This window comes from Ixodes scapularis, unplaced genomic scaffold (assembly GCF_016920785.2).
Source record: "Ixodes scapularis isolate PalLabHiFi unplaced genomic scaffold, ASM1692078v2 PGA_scaffold4__175_contigs__length_147842914, whole genome shotgun sequence".
Taxonomy (NCBI): Eukaryota; Metazoa; Arthropoda; class Arachnida; order Ixodida; family Ixodidae; genus Ixodes; species Ixodes scapularis.
The window spans coordinates 105,705,191-105,724,371 of record NW_024609879.1 but is presented as its reverse complement, the minus strand read 5'-3'; the positions used below and the strand labels follow the sequence as shown (position 1 = coordinate 105,724,371).

At 48.8% G+C, this 19,181-nt stretch overlaps 1 protein-coding gene across 26 annotated transcripts in view; it reads left to right on the top strand.

Annotated features, from left to right (window-relative positions):
- The window catches only part of LOC8034521 (CUGBP Elav-like family member 1-A), a 505,021-nt gene that overhangs the window by 300,791 nt on the left and 185,049 nt on the right, over positions 1-19,181 (top strand). The gene's annotated exons all lie outside the window — the stretch shown is intronic.

The window sequence follows — 19,181 nt, the reverse complement described above, 5'->3', positions numbered from 1 at the left end:
TTTTTTTGTTTTTGTTTTTTTATTTACGCAGTTCGATATTGTAGCTTATCATCATGTATGTCAGCATAAATGACATTCACCAACCAAAACAAAATCACCCTTTATTCCAACACATTGCTACATGTTAAAAAAAAAAAAAAAAAAAATATATATATATATATATATATATATATATATATATATATATATTTAGATCTCGAAAACAATTATAGCAAACAACGAAGACATTATTTTATTTAATCTACGCGTTTCGATATGCTTTGCACAATGGGGAAGGGGCATATGCTAGAGGGTGTTCTCAGATAAGAACGGCCGACCATATCCGGTGACCATTTTTAATTTTGACTAGAAAAATGCATCTTGCTGTCTCAATGCCCAGGAAAACGGAACCGGTCGTTGTTTTGTTGGTTTCTTTTCTTTTTTTTTTTTTGTTTGTGTGTGTGTGGGGGGGGGGGGGGGGGAAGGCGGGAAAGGAGTTGCCTTCAAAAAAAAAAAAAGTCAGAAACACCTGCTCAATCTGAAGCGGTGTTTGCGGATTTCAAAACATTGGCATTTCAGGGAACTTTCCCCCAAAATGTGTTGTGGCTACTGGCCCACAAATATTTACCGACAAAGTAAGTATGAGAATGGTTGAGCCAAAATATTTATCAAGAAGTGTCGACGTCGTTATTTTGAAATAAGAAATCGCACAGACGACTGCACATTGAGCCATTCTGCCTAATACCCGTGCCACACGGGCAACTTGAATGCCATTTACAACGAATGAGATTTGTGTGATCGGAGAATCAGCTCGCACTCTGTCGCGCGTGGAATGCTCCACGCCCGGAGTGTCGCCCGCTCATTGGCCGTTCGCTCAAATTTCATTCCTTGTAAATGGCATTTGAGTTGCCCGTGTGGCACGGGTATGAGTTTAATCTTTTTTTCTCCGCATTTATTGAAGACAGGCATTTATTGAAGACAGCGTGCGACAGGCTAGCGTCTCTGGATTGCTCCGGGTCATGCTGATTTTTTTTTTTTTTTTTTTTAAATCTTGTACAAAGAAAACATGACTTGCTCAAAATTATCACTTAGAAACTATCGCCCACCCGAGCGCTGTCCATCTGACCACCCCGGAGCACTTTTACGGGCTGTAAAAATTATGAACTTGTCAACTACGGGTATGTATAATACACGCAAACAATGCAATGATATTTTTGCTCATCATGTTCATAGATATCATTGGCGTTAATTTGGAAGAGTTAAAAATATCTAAGATAGCAATTTTTTTTTTTAAATTGATTTGCAAAAGTATGCATATTTAGTAAAATGCCTCCATTTAAGCGTTTCTCGTAAACTTTTCTTGCTAATCAGGACAACAATATTTATAGTCAGATAGAGAACAACACGCTAGCAAAGTTTGAAAATCTGGGCTTGAATAAATGCGGAGAAAAAAAAAGTTAAAACTTAGGCAGTATGGCTCAATGTGCCGTCGTCTGTGCGATTTTCTATTTCAAAATAACGACGTCAATACGTCGTGATAAATAATTTAGGTCAACCATCCCCATAGGGGCCAGTAGCCACAGCACATTTTGGGGGAGAGCTGCCTGAAATGCCAATTTTGCGAAATCCACAAACAACGCTTCAGATTGAGCAGGTGTTTCTGACTTTTTTTCTTGAAGGCAAGTTTGCTTTTTCCTAAAACAAAGACCGGTTCCGCTTTTCGGCGCATTGAGGCAGCAAGATGCATTTTTCTGGTCAAAATTAAAAACTGTCACCGGACACGGTCGGCCGTTCTTATCTGAAGACGGAGTCGTCTTAGAGAAAACTGCCGCGGCATAACATAACACAACTGCGTGTATATTTGACAAACAAATATCAGTAAGCTAGGTGGCTTCTGTACGTTTTATTTATGTAGAATACGCATGCACCATCACATTTTATTGCGTTCTTTTAGTGGGTAGAGGAAAATCGGACCCTTCACGTAACATATTTTAGTAGCTTTACTTTTTGGAGTACAAAAGAGGGATCTTAGTAGTCGAGGAGAAGTAATCAAACTTAGGAACGACTATAGAGACACGACAAGAAATGTAGAAACGAAAACTGGTGGTCAGTCAAGTGCAAAACAAGCACCCAGGAGACTTTATTCACATTGCGCGGTCGCATTTTAATATTGCAATTATGAAATTCGTCTAAATTTGGAAAATAGACGCAAGTGGAAAACGTTCTCGATTGAAAGAACGCATGTTCTTCCTGTCCTCACTCAGAATACTGTAGCGGGACTTCGTCCTTCCTCCAAAACACCAACACAGTGAAGACGATAACGAGTTGATGTTTGAAAGGCCTGTGCATAGAATGATAACATCATGTCCCTTGATTGCAGATTAGCGCAGTCTTCAGGCACGAAACCGCCCAAGTTGAAGCACTGGAGGCGGTCACAAACTGGAGTCGATAAGACTGTTTGCCGAGCCGACCAAGTCTTGCGCTAGAATGTATAAATAGCAGATTGGTTAAAAGCAGAGTCAATAATTATGTTCAATGCAGGACACCAAGTAACAGTTGCGAGCTTTCATGAAAATTTCAAACTAGCTAATGATAGCGACGTACTTCGTCCCTCGAACACATCCGAATCTGGAAGCAATCTGTTTACAATAGATGTTATACGTTTATTCAGTGTGTGGTTCGCACCAACCTGAAGTACACAAAGTGACTCTCAGTTGATCGTGGCAATCGCACGATTTTGATAAAGTGAAAATGTACATCACTTGCGACAGAAATCATAACTGAATGGAGACGTCATAAAAAAAAGTTCTTACCTCTTGATTTTGCTTCTCTTCGGGAAGGCTAGCCGACTGACATATCGCGACTGAAAAGTCTAGGCCTTCTCAACCAATAACGACCAAAACAAAGCGGTCGTGCGCGAGCAGCCGTCACCGCCGGACGGACAACATATCGGCGTTCAGAGTTCTGCGAATCCTCCGGAGAAGTCACTCCCAGCGAACATTCACCGACCGCACTCCTCACCCCTCTAGCCCCTCAGGGCGACTGCCGACCGCGGCCCGCCCGCCGCCACCGCCGTGAGCGACTCGGCACGAGCCTCACAAACCCGCCAATCCGCTGCGAGCATCGAATGCGACGTCATCACGTGTCGTTTACGTCACCCTACCGAAGGAGACGTGAAGCGCCGTCCGCGAATTTCTCGGGGCACGGAAGCACTGTGAAGGCTGTCACTAGCGGCGTTTTGGTTGCGTTTCGACTACACTGAAGGAAATGCAACTGTAACGAACCAAAATGTGGTTTACGTTCTTTCCCGAGGAGTTTTAAGGGACACGAGCTCTCATTTCGCTGCTAGACCCAGATACGTTACGCACTCATTCGCCTCGGAGGGAGAGCGCCTTTTCACGCCTTCGACGCGCGCGCCATCTGGAATCTTGAAAAGTTCCTATCGGAGATGAAAATCGAGGAGCGCTCCCTCTTAAGATAGCCACGCAGGCATGAAACAGGAGACTGCGAATATTAACACTGGTGATGATGATGTGCAATGAATACTATGGCGAGAATCCCGCGTTCCTATGCAGTGATGGTTTTCATTCTTTCTGATTCATTCAGCGCGCGCTTATTTTCCCGCGGCACCGCGTCCATCCGCGGCCCGGATCTTGTCTGCGGGTCGGGGTTTGGAGACTCCTGGTCTAGTTTATTTATTTATGTATTTATTTATTTATGTATTTATTTATATCCTCTTCCCTCAAGGCTCGAAGTCATTACAGAGGGACAGAACAACAATATAGTAATACAATTTAAAGAACGGGAACAAATAAGGGTATCAAAAATACGGTTTTAGACACACTCGTGAAGAACATGGTTAGTTAACGGATATTTAAAATGCTCCGAGTCTGTGCTGGAAGTAATTGAACCGGGAAAGTGGTTCCAGTCCTGGGAAGTACCAGGAAGGAAGGCTGTGTTAGCGCTTGGGGATGCCGCCAACCTTGTGTTGATGATCAAGACGAGCGGAAACGTATAGTGGACCAACACCACCTAGAATAATCCAGGCCCGCGAACATCCTCCTCTCCCTCCGTAGAACGTCATCACGCTCGGATGGCGTCAACTCGACAATTGGACCCGAATCCGATGCAGGGCGTCCTTCGACGCGTTGATTGGATACGAAGTCCGACCGAACGCCGAGGCAGCACTCGTGTTTAGTCGTGGTCTTCGCACGATCTCACTGCGAATGACGTCAGAGTGCGCGGGCCTCGGTCACTCTGGGCGGTGTAGGTTGAACCCGGATTCCTGGGATCATTGTCCGCCCTGAAATGTTGCGAAACAAACTTCAGGACATTGCGGCGACATTTCCGCTCCGGCTGTCTTTAGAACAGACCCCGCTTCGTGTTCTTTTTAATAGAAGTACACAGCGTGCTTTCTCTCTCTCTCCTCTTTCAATCCCTTCTCCCTTTCCGTGCATGAGCCGCTCCGAAAGTGAAATATAGCGGGTGAACAGGGGTGGTGACGATGACGTAAGAACCTGCCTTTCATCTTAGCGGACCGCTCCAACGTCGTCTTACACATGCTCGACTTGTCGCTCGCTCCATCAACGTCACCACGAGCCCGCTGTTTGTTTCTTTCCCATTCGAAACGAATAAGGACCCTTCTGTCGTGTTTCGCGTGGGCTGTAACCTGAGAAACGGGGAGTTGGCGTACTGCTGCTAGGGCCGCCAAAAAGCTATGTTTTTGTTTTGTTTTTATGGATGAATACGATAAGGTGTTTTTGTTTCGCACGAAGGGCATGATGATAGGCCACTAGGAAAGCGCTGGAAGTCCATCCTTTCTGAACTTTAATTTATTCTAGTCGCGTACTAAATGAACATGTATACTACTTTTGAATTGAGCACCGCCGACCATCCTATGCCAACGGCAGAGTGTATTTTGTTTAGTGTCAACTCTCTCCTCAATGGGCCTATCCCACAAGCCAGTTTCACTACGCTGCCACAATGCATCCGGGGAACTTTAATTTTTCTGCACGCGCGACAACCCCACTGGAGGGAGCTCTGCGCGCCTAAAGCGCGAGACGGCACGTGCCCTCGCATGCACGGCTGTCTGCCTCCTGCGAACTAAACTTATGGCGGCGTCACTCACGCACCGAACGCTGAGTGAGATCGCTCTGTTGGTTTCAGCTAATGCTTACCATTAGCTGAAACCAACAGAACGAAGGAAAAAAAAAAAAAAAAAAAAAAAAAAAAAACCCTAAAAGGTCTGTTCGCGGGAAATCCTAGCTTTCTCGAAGTTGTGCCGACAAATAAACCCCTTTTTCGAAGGTGCGCGCGCCACCTAGCGGCTGCTGCACCATTTACCCGAGTCCGCCATTGTTCGGTCACGTGATACTGAGTCTGGGCCTGTATTGGATACGATGTCCATGACTCGGATCCAATCGCACGCTCCGTGCCCCGTGACGCCTAGCGATGAAGTTTTGAAATGTTTGTATTCGTTTTGTACCCATAGGTCCAGCCGAGCATTGACGCTGGGCGCGTGACTATATCCCCTCGTTACACGGGCACACTTGACTGCAGTTGCGCTAAGCCGCAGTTAGCGCACATTACTTACGGACAACATTCTGTGGCTAGCAGTCAAAGCTTTATATATGGGCGGATGTGTGTTCGAGCACTTTGAGCAGCCATCAAAGCAGTGCACGCACGCACGCTCTTCGCTTTTTCCGAAATAGCTGTCCGAGAGATATAGTGCTGTAACGGTGGTGCCGCGTAACAGCAGTTACCGCTCATTTACACTGGAAGCGGATCCGCGTTCGCAAAGCGGTTGCGAACGCGGTTGTATAAAGATCCAGTTACAGTGTCACGCGCACTCGATGACATCAAGTGCGCGTGCAATCATACTGGATCTTGATACAACCGCGTTCGCAACCGCTTTGCGAACGCGGATCCGCTTCCAGTGTGAAGGACCGGTAAGGCTGAGTTAACCGCGGTTAATGGTGGCCGTGTAACGGGGAGATTATTGTGCTGGCGTTTCGAATGCCGCGAACCTCGGAGTCGTACTACGCTTAGACGGATGTCTTGAGAACTTTTTCTCAATGGCCCACCAGAGCCGCCACTAGTATTGCACACACAGATGATGATAATGCGCGAAGTGGTCAGACTTAGTTTCGGAGAGAACGTCTTCTTCATTATAAATACACTGTACTAGGATACACTGTACTGGGATTGGAGCGGCGCTCGCGTAAGGCGTGTGGTGTAGATCGCGATTAGAGTGCCTTCATACACACGCGCGTTAGTCATGTAGGCACCCTAATCCAGAGATCGGCATTTTAGGTAGCCCTCACTCACCCTCACCCTCACGGCCACACTCGCCTAAGCCCCTCACTCACTCTCACCCTCACAGCTACACTCACCGTCAGCTTCTCCCTCACCCTCATCCTCACAGTCACACTCGCCTTCAGCCTTTCACTCACCCTCACTGAACCTCACTGCCGTCACGCACTCATGGCCCTCACGCCCCTCACGCCCCTCACGCACTCACCGCTCTCACGGCCCTCATGCACTCATGGCCCTCACCGCCCTCACCGCCCTCACGGCCCTCACGGCCCTCACGGCCCTCACGCCACTCACCGCCCTCTCGCCCCTCACTCACTCATGGCCCTCACGCTCCTCACGCACTCACCGCCCTCACGGCCCTCACGCACTCATAGCCCTCACGCCACTCACCACCCTCACGCACTCACCGCCCTCACGCACTCACCGCCCTCACGCGCTCATGGCCCTCACGCCACTCACCGCCCTCACGGCCCTCACACCCCTCATGCACTCACCGCCCTCACGCACTCGTAGCCCTCACGCCACTCACCGCCTTCACGCCCCTCACGCACTCACCGCCCCCTTGCACTCATGGCCCTCACACCCCTCACGGCCCTCACGCACTCATAGCCCTCACGCCACTCAGGCCAGCCTCGGGTGGGGCAATTTCGCCCAGAAACTTGACGTCGCAACACCAGCAACACGGGCCGCGCGCGTTCACACGCAGCAACCAATTGCTGCAATTTGCCATCATCATCGTGACATTTTATTTTTCTTCCACTATTTAGACACATAATAGCGCGCTATAAACGTGTTTTATGCATTCAAATCTCGTTGAGAATACTAATGCATCTTTCTGAAACAGTTTATTTCCAAAAACGATCAATTTTAAACCAGAACCAAGTCTTTTGTTCTCATCATCACCGGCACGAGGTATCACGTGAAAATATTGCGTCCCTGATTGGATGCAGCCGCTTCAAACGTTCTTTGAATTGCTCCGAGTTGCTCGCTTATTTCGAGCCAGACCCGATCTCAGCAATAGACCAATCTCAGCAGCCAATGTGACTACGCCACCGCTGCCGCAGTGCATCGAGGGAACTTTAGTCGCCCTGCACGTGCAACAACCCCGCTGGAGCTCTACGCGTGTGGAGCACGAGACGGCACGAGCTCTCACATGCACGACCGTCTGCCTCCTGTGAACTAAAGTTATGGCGGCGGCACGCATGCGCCAAACGCTTACTTAGATCGGTCTATTCGCGTCGATCTAGGAAACGCTGGAGAATAACCCGGCCGTCAACATTAAAATTGCTGAGAAAGTTGCTTCGTCTGAATGGGGCCTCACGCACTCACCGCCCTCACGCCCCTAACACACGCATGGCCCTCACACCACTCATGCACTCACCGCCCTCACGCCCCTCACACACTCATGGCCCTCACGCACTCACCGCCCTCACGCACTCACCGCCCTCACGCACTCACCGCCCTCACGCACTCGCCGCCCTCACGCACTCACCGCCCTCACACCCCTCACGCACTCATGGCCCTCACTCCACTCACCGCCCTCACGGCCCTCACCGCCCTCGCGGCCCTCACGCACTCAGGGTCCTCACGGCCCTCACGGCCCTCACAGCCCTCACAGCCCCCACGGCCCTCACTCACCCTCACACTCATGAATTTTCCTGGTTTAGAAACTCACTCACCCTCCCCTCACCTGTGAAGATGAGGGTGAGTGAGGGCCCTCATGAGTGAGGTTTGCCGAGGTATGCCCTAATCGCGATAGGTGTCGACACCGGTGCTTCGACGGTTTATGTCAGTATTGTGGTGGTTCGTGCGGACTGCAGCGACCTTCTGCTGTCCTGTCGACTGCAGCGCCGCGATTGTTGCTTACACGCGCAGCCTCACAAGTTCCCATCGTCGAGTCGCGCCGGTCCAAACACTACCCCGTATTCTAGTACTCTGTATTATAACGAGGCTCTGATCATTGGATACAGATGTGATTACCGTATCGTGCCTGTGCTCTATTCCCGTGCTCAGTGGGGTGCTTTCGGGATGTTCGCCTTACTTAATCGTGCAGTATACGCGAAATTCTGGATATCGAGGTCTTCCTGCAGCTTGCGCCTTATGTGACCGGTCTTGAAAAGTAATTTTTCGTGCTCCTTGCGACAGTTTGGGCCATTTCTAAGCGTTGCACTTGCTCTAAGCTTCGTATTTGAACGGGGGAACTATTTTTCATGCCCGCAGGGAAATCGTTAATCACCAAGCAAACAATCTTATTTGTTTGAGGTAGTTCTGAGGCCGAGTCTTTTTAAGTACACTTACAAAATAAAACGTGTAAATAAAAGAAGAGATATTTGAAGCACAACGTGCGTTGTTTGCCAACATTCGAGGCGACGCGAGTTCCTCCGTACGGCGACCGCGTCGTTTGCGAGAAAACCTGTCGCCGATCTGTTTGTGTTCGCAACAAAGCGTTTTGAGATCCAGCCTTGGTTTGCGTTCCGAGTTTTTTCTCGGAACATTAAAGAAAGGGAAAAGAAAAAAAAGTAACATCTTAAGAATTTCTTCGCCGCAACGAGATATATAATTTCTATTGCGATTGTCACCCTTCTGTTTATAGGGAGTACGTTTTTACTACGGGTGCTTCACGTGACATTGGCCAAAATTTGCGTGTAAAAACAACGTGCTGCAAAGAAATAAGATAGATAGGTTCAGTATCGGTCACCGCCAAGGAGCCTAGGCGCTACGGAATATTGTATCTTTAAAGATGTAATAAAGAACTTAAAGAAAAAACAGACACCAGGAACAAGGAAAATGGACGGCTCAGAGCGATTAATAAAGGCAGTTCCAGCGACTTCTACACCCATGGCTACATCCTTTCTGCACCCTGCTTTTGAGCAATCCACTTCTTTCTAATCAAAGAAATAGGAAGTGGTTGTATGAAACAGCCTTCATTTTTGAAGGGCGTAAAAAGGAAGTGGAAAACGGTACTGCGGTGAAGCCAGGCGAACGCCTTTTGGAGGTAGCGGAGCTAGTTCTACCGACTGCGTCGTCTATTTATTGCCTGCACCGGTACTTTTCACTGGGCGGTACGTCCCTCGAACTTGGATATGCTATGCTTTTCGTGAACTAGATACGAGAACAAACCCCCATATCCGTAGCCTTTGTAATTCCGGAGAAGCTGGCACCTTCGAATGAGTCTAATTGTGTCGTCGAGAATACACGTACAAGGCGGTGGAGCCGTCAGCAGGGTCCTGATTCTTCCCTCGTGCGTGATTCATTTTGTCTAGCATAAACCGGCTGTTTCAGCGCAGACTGAAACAGATCCCTAAAATTAGTGTATTTGAGGTAGAATTATAATTTTCTTCGGACAGCATTACTCGTGGTGGCAGACGTCAGAAAAAGCGCGATGCTTACTAACACCTGCGCTAATTAAATGAAATGACTAATTAGCCTTTTAGTTAGGGAAAATAGACAGATAGTTCCAATTTGAAACTTGCTGAACATCTTCGAAAACTATTAATTCGGTATTTTTCATAAATGTTTTAAACGCGTGAGAAGCGTAGTCGTGCGCTGAAGTTACCACTTGTGGAGCAGGTGCAAGGCTAGCGGTTGCGATAAGGCGCCCGCGCGATTTTTTCGTCTCTTATCAGAGCCCCAGCCTTGTGCCTGCTCCAGGAGTCGTAACTTTTGCGCACTAGCTACTACGCTTCCCACGCGCTCAGTCTTTCTGAAAATTACTGGTTTGGTGGTTTTTAATGACGCTCAGCAAGTTTCTAACTGGAAACGTGTCTATTTTCACTAATCAAAAGTTTATTGGTAATTTTTAATTAATTTGCGAAATAGTTAGTAGGTGTCGCGCATTTTTTGACGTCCGCCACCACTGGTAATGCGGTCCCGAGAAAATTATATTTTTACCTGGAATGGACTAATTTTAGAATTTTTTTTTTGTCTTTGCTGAAACCACGTTACTTGAGCCAAGGTTTAAAAATATTCCGGTGCATTTTAAGGAGACAAAACCAAACAAATGAGTTCATTGTTTGGAGCAAGTCGGGTTATTTTGGTATTTTGCCCAATTAACTAATTAATTAGGATTAATGAATGAACTTTTGAAATATTTAATTCAGAGCAAAAGGTTCAATTTCAAAGATGTAGAGCGTCCTAAGAAACATCCAATTCAGTGGCTTTTATCAAGAAACCACTAGCACACTTCGTTTTTCCGGGCTTAAAAAAATGCAAATTATTAAAAAAAAAAAAACGCGAATTTGTCGACAGCGTTTAGTCAGCAGTGCTCTATTCAGCATGGAGGCGTAGTTTATTCGAGCCACGAGTGAGAGCGCTGCAATACAAAATGCGCGTGCGCAATCACACTTTTTTTTTTATTTTTAATTTGCGATTTTTTTTTTATGCCAATGTTTAGGTTTCTTAATAAAAATCACTGAATGGAATGTTTCCAACGACGCTCTACAACTTTGTTAGTGGAACTTTTGCTCTAAATTGAATATTCCACAAGTTCATTAATTAATCATAATTAATTAGTCAATTGGGCGAAATACAAAAAAAAATACCCTGACTTCTTCCAAACAGTGAACAAACTTATTCGTTTGGTTTCGACATCCTAAAATGCACCAAAATATTTTCAAACCTTGGCTCACGTTAGCTGCAATACTTCGTATATATACCTGGGAGGATGTCATCGCACTTTCCGTGTGTTGACTGGTATCTGAAGTGTGCTGCTGTAGCACCCTTAAGCAGGGGTCAGACTGCTTACACGTCATGCAAAAGACTGCATTCAGATTTGAATGCGAGTCACCGCAAGATCCGTGCCTCGAATGCCGTGTGACAATGGGTTACAGGAGGAAACTTGGCACTGCGGCGTTCGAACCACAGATGTTGCTTTACTCCTGTTTGTAGACTCTTCTGTATCATATGTATGAGCAGTGTGACCCCGGCTTAAGAGTGTCACAAGCTGCTGTAACAGCTTGGAGGGGTTAGTATACTAAAATTAAACGAGATTATTCCCGAAATTGAATTCTCAAAGGCGCTACTTAGGATATACACCAATTTTCGCGATGTCATAGCTCTAGTACTTGCAATAATCAATTTACGAATGTCGATCATTTTCGTCTGGCGACTAGGCAATACTGTTCAAGTGAGTCACACTATGGTACCCATCAACCACGTGATGGTCATAATTAGTGTAACGCTCTCTCAATGCCCCCACGCTGACCTCGCCACGATACGATCGCGCATTACTCGGCTACTCCGACGTAAACTCACGTCCCGTTGCCCTCCGACCTTCCACCCAGCATGCACGTGCAAACTCGTTGCCACCGACGGCGTGTTTGTCTGTGACGAACGCGCCGTCGGTGACCAGCTTCCGACATATTTTGATAACAGTCGAATCTCATCGCTGCTGCGATCGGTGTCGAACACTCCGACGAAGCGAGTGATATGCCGTAGACGTCATCGTCTCGAAATCGCGTCCTCGAAAAGAGGAAGGTAAACGTGGATGGCCGAGGCCCGAGACGCCGGGAAAGCCAAGTCTGCGAGTGCGTGCAAGGGGACGCCGCTCGTTGGGCGGATGACGTCTCCGATCCCAGAAGCGTGGCGGCATTTCCGAATGACGCGGGTCCGAGAGTCGCGTATAGAAATCCATTTATCCGCGTAATTATCGCGTCATTTTTCGAACAAATTTAGCGGACATAGAGAAACATACAATGGGTCCTAGCTTGTGTAGTAGTTATTGTCTATATGTGCATTTTTTTGCACACTGCTCACACATTATACAGAAGACGCAGTGTTATGACAGAATTATCGGCGGGTGCGACTCAATCATGTTGGAAAGCTTCATACATATGTGTGCTTCGAACATGTCTGCATGCGGTTGTGTACGACCACTGTAACAGGAGTGCACGTCACACAAGGCAGAAACGCCACTCGGAACAGTGTCTGCAAGACTGCCTTTTGTACGATGTATAAGCTGTGAGACCGCTGTTTTACGGTGTTAACTTTTCAGCTTGTCACCCTAGCGAAAACAGCATCTGAAGTCTGTACCGACCTCTCTCCATCGGTGTTCATATAATAAAGAAGACAGTGGAGGTTACTAAGTTATCTTTTCTTCTTCTTTTTTTTTTCATTCTGTAGTCATTCTAACTTACGCAGCGTACACATGAAGCCGCATTCTCCGTATAATCTCCGACTGCCGCTTACTCTTTGGAGCGCGGGAGAGCTGGCTGACGGCTTTACTAACCAGAGTTTCCGCTCTCCGCTCCCAGGGGACGCGGCGACGGCGGCGGCGGTCGGCGCGAGTCCCGTCCGGATGCCGCATTCAAATTTCACGCCGCCCTGTCGCGTTGCACTCCGGCTTCTTGGGCCAGTTTTAATCGAGTTTGCGTGTCCTCCGCTCTCTCTCGCGCGCTTGCATTGCGCTAGAGCGTTGCGCCTCGTTTGCGCGCGCTTTGTTTTGCTTGCGAGGGCGCGCGTGCACTCGCCCGCCGCTTTCTCGCGGCGCGTGCGCGTTAAAGGCGCGTGATGGCCGCGCGCGCGGTAGGCGCCCACTCACCCCACACAGTCGCCGTTCACCGTTAATCTGACAGTGCGGTGGAAGGTATACGTGCTCTTTTGGTCCATTCGCCAGTCTGTTTCGCCACGTGATCACTGTCCCGCCCGTACCCACCCCGAGAGAGAGCGGAGTCAGGTGATCAAAAGGCGGCGGCTGATTGGTCCGGATGAGCATGTGGCTTCCATCGCACTGTCGGTTTTGGGCTGAACTGAGTGTGGGGCTCGTTAAGGGGTACGGGCCGAACAGTTGATGGCCGTTTGCGTGCCCGAGCTCGGCGGGAGGGGACAGCTTGCAGCGCGTTCTTTGGAGCGGAGGGGAAGCTGGGCATCGTTTGTTCAGTCATAACGGCGCCGCGTTCTCTGTGTAGGGCGGTTCCACGAAACGCATTTTCCCTTCCGGTAAGCCGCGTTCTGCCATGTTGTTGATCGGCGTCGGCACCTTCCACCGTTTGTTTGTACGCGTACACTTAGCGTTTGGCGTCGTTTGTGGTGTTGGTGAAACGCCGAAGCGTGGCGAGTGGCTCCGTCGACGGCAAAACTCAGTGAGTGCGTCTTTGGGCCGCATAAAGTGGAGTTTTCTCCGATGTGTTTCCTTTCGGAGTCGCCCCGGCGGAATTTACTGGGGCCCCTTTATGACGGCCGACCGGTTTCACCTCGGGATGGGCGGCTCGTCTGCACTCTAAAAGAAGACCGATACGCACAAAGCTCGACTACCAGACGATGATCTTTTTTTGCGTCGCCGACTATAAACGTTTCCACTGTTTACAAAAATCGCAGTCCCCTCGTGTCAAATCGCAATCCAGCCAGCGCTCGCGGGAAATTGTAGCCAGCCAGAAAGTGCGCGTGCATAACAGACAAACACAGCAATGAGCGCGCCTTCAAATGCTTTTATGGAAAGGTGTATACTCCGGCAGGCGCAGTCGATTATGAAGAAACTAAACTCGACCGACCTGGAAAACCATGCGTCTACGTGTGGAAAGACATACGTGTCAACTCGTGTTCCGGCTAGGTTTCGAGCAGTAAGTGCGTCGCGTGAAAGCGCCCTGTACTCCCTTCACCCCTAAGCTAAAAGTGGGCTGGACACTATGGTCGAAAAGTGCGCTGGACGTTACGGACGCAGCGCTCGTGTCCATTCCTTGGGTGGTTAGGCCGTCCCAAAGCTGCCCATTTTGGCCACCAGTCGTGCTGGCTAGCAGCCAACCGAGGCGTTCAGCGCTCTTTTTGGCTTAGGGCTAAGGATGAACGAAGTATATACTCCGTTCAGCCTTAAAGGCCGACTACCAGACTGGAGATTCTGCAAGGCAGAAAATCCTCCTCATTATGGGGGAAAGGGGAGAGGAGGAATCGGGAGAAAAGTGGAAAGCGCGAAGTGTACGTCGGCCTTTAAGCTCCGCCCTCAGCGCGATCATTCTACCCTTGCTACCACAAGTGTGAACGCGCAGGCACGCGCAACCAAGGCACTGCGGAAGCCAGCGAGCTCGCGCTGAAGGCGGAGCTTCTAGTCTCAGGTTAAGGGTGAAAAAAAGGGGGCGAATACACCATTCGCCGCTTTTTTGTTTGGCAACAAACTCAGTGGCGCCACCTGACCGGTAGCTCTGGCACTTCCGGTCCGGGTATATTTTCAAAATGTTTACGCATCATTCTTTCCCCATGAGAGTGAATTATCTGTAAGAGCGGCATGAGAGACCATTTTCCGAAAATAACGCATAGATTTGTTCTCGCAAATACGGACAAACTCGCCGTCCGGTTGGGAACCGGAAGTGTTTTTGAGGGCTAGTTGCACACTGGCGCCACCATGTTTCAACTCCTGCAAGAAAGACCAAATAGTGGGGTTTCACTGGACGCCATATTTGAGGACGCTGCTTAGAGTACATGCTCAGAACGAGCACAGATTAATAGACTATATACTGAGACCGGCAATCTTGAGGGTGTGGAACGTACGTTGCGAAAAAAGTGTGGAAGCTCGCAGTCGGCACGCGTTGAGCGGTTGCGCGCACAATTATGGCCGCCAACGGAGGGAGGGAGAGCGCTTCGCCTGGTTCGGGCATTTCATTTTTGAGTTGGACAAACGACTTTATCCGACCACTCGCGACTGACCTTTGTTGTAAGGCAGATACAAGTTTTGTTGGCTCGTGAGATAGTCATTTCTCGTATGAGGTTGCGTGTGTCCCTCCTATTAAGTTGTCAATCCTTCTGAGTCACGGTATAATATGGTATTGTTAGTATTAGTAATTTTATTATTGTAATTATTATTATAAATGCATATTTCTTGTCTCAACTCGAGCATTTAAAATGAAACGGACATTACTCGGGTGAAACAGACTTTTCTCGAGTAAAAATCTTTCTCGAAATATTTAGTGATCGTATACTATGACACACACTACACGAAATAATAGAACAAGAAAATTGGGTAAAAATTAACGTTGCGACAATGCCAAGCGAAAAAAAAAAAAAAAGTCATGGGAACTTGATAAAAACAAATTAACATCTTATTACATGATTTTAAGTAACGCAGAAATTCCTCGTCGTCCGGGAAACACAGTCGACCGTCTAATTTACGAACGTAATTAACACGGCCACGCTCCGAACATTGATTAGCCAATGCTGGTTACACAATCTTACTCGCGAGGTACATTTCCTTTATATTTGCTTCTTAGCGTATCTCCGGAAAGCGAAACGGTATAATCTGGCAGAAGACGTATATACCTTGATCAGTGCTCTAACCTCGACCCCATCTTTCGTAAAACGTCCTTCGAGATTTCGCCGACGTTCGAAAATTCCTCCCCGAAAGCCATTGATTGAGTCCGCTCGTCCTCCTCCCGCGAGCTCGCTTCGCCGCCCAAACCCTCCCTTTGTCCTCGCGTTGCGAGACGATTGCCCAATCCGCGAGGTTAGCGCTCGCTCCGGTGGCTTTGCGCGCGGCGTTATACGCACATACGGGCACCTAGGTCCTGCTTATTCCTTTCCGAGGTGCGACTTCGCCGGGGGTTAGAAACTTTTCCGCGAGTCTCGGCGCCAAGTTCGACGCTTAGTGTACTCCGTTGGTGGACCGCACAGGACATCTAAGATCTAAAATAAGCCAATCCAATCCTGTGTGAATGTCACGTGACATTCGGAAGAGAGAGAGAGAGAGAGAGGGGGGGGGGGGTGGAAGTAGCACTGCAGCGACGAGCCGGCAATCACGTGATACGATTCGGTGCGCCGGTTTGGCTGGTTATGGCTCGTAGCGTTCCCTGCGGTCCATCGTAAGGTGTGACGGAGTGCGACGTGTAAGGCCGAGAGGGAGAGGAGGAGAACAGGGGGTGACGAACGGACTAATTAATCCCTTTGCCTGCCGCGCGAATTCTCAGCTCTCACCGTGCGCTCGGAGAGAAGAAGGCCGTCTGGCTGCAGAAAGTCATTTCCGTCGCTGGAGTTCCTTCTCGGTTTCCTCGGCAAAACGAGCTTAGGAACGAACGCCTCGCTTTGGGTGCTGCCCACTTTCGATGTATTTATTTTATGGTTGTCCGCGCTGAGTCCGCAGTTTGTTGCAAGTCGCGGTGCGTGCGCGCGTATGCTGACGAGCGTTTGCCTCCGTGCGCGTGTGGGTCGTGTTTGTGTGTGTGTGCATGTGCAAGGTTGTCTGTATGTAAGTTTAAATAGCGCGTGCGTTATTGTTTACGCGTGTACGACGCGGGACGCTCGCTGCTAGTTAGAGAGGAAATATGCGGACGTGCTTTTAATATGGGTATGCGTGTGTGCGTTTTCGAGTGAAAATGACCGAGGGCGGGATGCAGAGCCCTGCCAAGTTGTTACCCGTGTGCGTTTTGCATGTGTCGGCGATTTGTCGCTTAGTTAGCCACAAACTTTTCTGAACTCACGAGGCGAACTCAACCGTTACCTTCTCGTCTTTTCTTTTTAGTTTTTTTTATGGTCGTGTCAGCGTGTAACGGCTCGTTTTCATTTCTGAGGAATGCTTGTCGCTAAATGTTGAGTTAATCTATAAATATATAAAAGAGCTTTTTGGAGTTTTCGTGATTCGTACGAAACTAACGTGACGCACCTGAATATTGAGAGGATGGAAACAACGGCCAGGGGTCATAATCTGGACACTAACCGAAAAAGGTCGGCGAGGAATTCGGCGGCTATGATTGGCCGGCGCTAAGGTCAAGTGCGGCGTCAAGATCGCAACTGTGGAGGGTTCACCGATTCTGGAGATATATGTTTCAAGAACCCAAACCACTTCGTTTTCTCCGACGTCACGCCGAAGTGGTTGCGCTGACTGCGGATCGGGGCGGGCTCATATCGACCCTTCTAAGGATCGCCTTCTGCGCGGTGCAATGGATACAGAACGATCGGGATTATCTTTGATGCTCGGAGGAGAGCATCGGTTTCGGAGCTCACTCAACAGCTCGGGTTCGTCTCACTTCAAGAGAGAATGCGTACATGCGGACTTTGATTTTTATTTCATCTAATCAAGATAGCGAATAAAGGAAACGTAGGTAAATACGCGAGTTTTCCTACTACTTAGGCTACCCGCGCAAGACGCCCACTTGGTATTTCACCCTACCAACTGCGCATCGACCGTTTTAAATTCTTTTTTTTTTTTTTTTCCTCTGACATCTGCGAAGCGGAACGGGCTTTCGTCCGTCACTAATCAAGACCCTGTAAGCGATTTTGTTTCCGCATTGTGTTCTAAATAAGGATGCCTATTTTGTACTTTACTTTCTAAAAAATAACCGCGGGCGGCAAAAAAAAAAAAAAAAGAGCCGAGTAAAAAGAAAGAAGAAAAAAAAAAAAATTCACTCGACACATATGACTGGTCGTTCCTTTTTCGTGCGGCCCCTACAATTTGTATTTGCGTGCTCTTCACCCTTCCCCGATTCCTAAGTTTGAATCGGCAGTCTTTGGAAATATATAAAAAAAAATGATGCCTGTCTCGTTTCATATGTAACACGTCCACAGCAAAGGCTCTACTTTGGCACTCTATAGTATAGATGGACTGTTAAAATAGCTCATCTCGGTAGCGCCATCAAAGGAGAACTCTCATTGGCTGCTTGGCCGAGCACGTTAGCCTGTCCGCCTGCTGTTTTTATGGGACCTTTTTTTTTTTTTTTTTTGTCTTTCTTGTTTGGGCACTGACCGTGTCTCCGAGCGGGCGGCGACCTAATGGAACTTTTGTCTCCGTCTTGAGGGCGAGAACCCGCCGTCCAATTTTCTGGCCTCGAACCCCGGGATTTGGAGCGCGGTCCGGAGGCCGACGCACACTCGCGCTGACATTGAAGAAGCGATCCTCTTTTCAATGGTCGTCGGTCCATTTCCGGTGCCAGCCAGCCGCTTCGGCACCCCCCTCCCCATTGTCTTGGCTCGGCTCGTTTTGGGGATTCTGGCTAGCGTCGGCTTTGGTATATAGAAGAGCCGACTCGGCGAGGACCCCGGTCCAATCAGGATCGTCCCCTTCCCAAAGGGACTGACTGTGTGTGGGGTTCGGACGTCTGGCAGGCTGGGGAGGAGGCGTAGAAGAAACTGGTGCCCTAAAAGATTCCGTCCAGTTATTCTTCTTTGCGCTTGATTTAGATTATTTCGTAGGGTGGAGCCAATACCACCTAGAAGATAAGGCCTGCCCATGACGTCTTAGATGGATGGATCGGGCGGCAAGTTGCGCCACCTAGCCAGTGTTTTAGGCGGCGCTCGGTAGGTCTACTGGGCCTTGTCTTTTAGGTTGTATCGAGCGAGCCCGGTGCGGGAGTCTGTCCCTGCGGGTTTGAACCCGAGGTGGCTCTTTTGTACCAATGAAACGACCGGTGCGCTCTAAAGGCGCGTAATTGCTCGAGATGAGATTCGATGATTTATACGTCTAATTCTGCCTCAACGTTTGCGAAGTAGTGCGCGGATGCCGGAACAGCAGCAGCTATAGGTGTCACATTGTTGGGTTGTGCTCTTTCTAGCGAGATGTACGAGTCTATGGATACCCCAAGAGTCCCAGACCGAAAGTGGGAGGTTTATGTGCGTTCGCTGCGCTTGATTGAGAATTAGCGGGCGATTCCACAGGAAATAAAGATTGCGAATGCCCTGACTTGGCACTTTTGGGGCGCCGCTCGATTCGTCCCATCTGCTCGTATAGTATCTGCTGCGCTCTGGCCTAATATGAACAAAGTATAAATTTTCCAGTGTTTATAACCCGGGTAAAAAATGCCGAGTCACTGGGACGCTGTCGCATTTCGTGGAAGAGAGCTACTGCGCACGATCAGGACGCCTTCCATAGCCCAGGAGACAAAGATGACGGCCCACGGGAGGCGATTGTTGAAAAGGCCTATAGAGGCTCACTGACGTCACGCCACTGTGGTGGCGCTGCTGTCGGTACTGCGCAA